Source organism: Propithecus coquereli, unplaced genomic scaffold (genome assembly GCF_000956105.1).
Source record: "Propithecus coquereli isolate 6110/MARCELLA unplaced genomic scaffold, Pcoq_1.0 Scaffold132, whole genome shotgun sequence".
NCBI lineage: Eukaryota > Metazoa > Chordata > Mammalia > Primates > Indriidae > Propithecus > Propithecus coquereli.
The window spans coordinates 4377638-4378680 of NW_012137414.1; the positions used below are offsets into that span (position 1 = coordinate 4377638).

Consider the following 1043-nt stretch of genomic DNA (forward strand, 5'->3'; position numbering starts at 1 on the left):
TTTATATCCCCAAATAATAAGAATGACATTGCTTTGCAACTCTGGGAAATTAGAGTTTACAAAAAAAGGAAACTGACTTATAAAGTACTTATAATTTAAAATTATTTTACATGTCCTATTTCTCCTTTCTTCGGCAAATTGCACACATATGAGATGAAAACTGTGTATAAAAATCTTACACTTAAAATCTTCTTTCAAGTTTAATTTAAGAAAAAATCTATTGGAAGACATTGCATAGTATTCTATTGCTAATGCTTTTGCCTCTACTGGATGAAATAACATCACCCATCTTTAATACAATGAAGAAAACGTGAACATATTATAATTGTTTGCCTTATATATAAATTTTAAAACTACTTTTGCTAGAAGAGATTGCCAAATTTACACTTTTTTAATGATAGAAATGCATTGGAGTCCATGGATAAGGTCTCATCCCTACCATAGAATGATCTAAAAACAAGAAACCAAATATCAAAAATGAAATTTTGACAGGAAATAAAACTTCATGTACCTTTCAAGGGATTAGGTGATGAAGAGGTGCTAGAATGACACTCACCTAAGGATAATGTGCTACAAGATAGAAAGGATGAGATCTTAGTCTCTGCAGGTCAAGTGGTAGTTAGTTCATCAGCAAAAATTATCTAGTTCATTGTCATTTCCTTGTTTATTTCTCTTTTAGTTTTTACTGCTTAGGTTAGAGCCTTGTTTAAAAATTTTGACGAGGCTATAACTTGGATTACACACATCATTACAGGGAAAGGAAGATCCTAGTTTACTCTAGGGTTGGAGTGTTAAACCATCAAATAGTAAAGTATCTCTAAGGGCAAAGTTAAGTCGATGGAATCAGAACTGAAGCCATGGAGTCTCCGGTATTTTTCCAACATGGAATCTTCTACTCCATTGTGAATCTGGAAGATAGGATTTTAGTAAAGATAAATGTAATTTCTTTAGGTATATTGATTAAAGGGCATCTGTAAATTAATAGATTTTCAAATAAATTAGAATTGAAGTCAATAAGGAACAAGTTATGCTTTATTCATGGT

The 1043-nt window shown here is 31.2% G+C and overlaps 1 protein-coding gene across 1 annotated transcript in view; it reads right to left on the reverse strand.

The window, feature by feature from the left end:
- DMD (dystrophin) overlaps positions 1-1043 on the reverse strand; it is a 2517447-nt gene that overhangs the window by 2419767 nt on the left and 96637 nt on the right. The window lies entirely within an intron of this gene.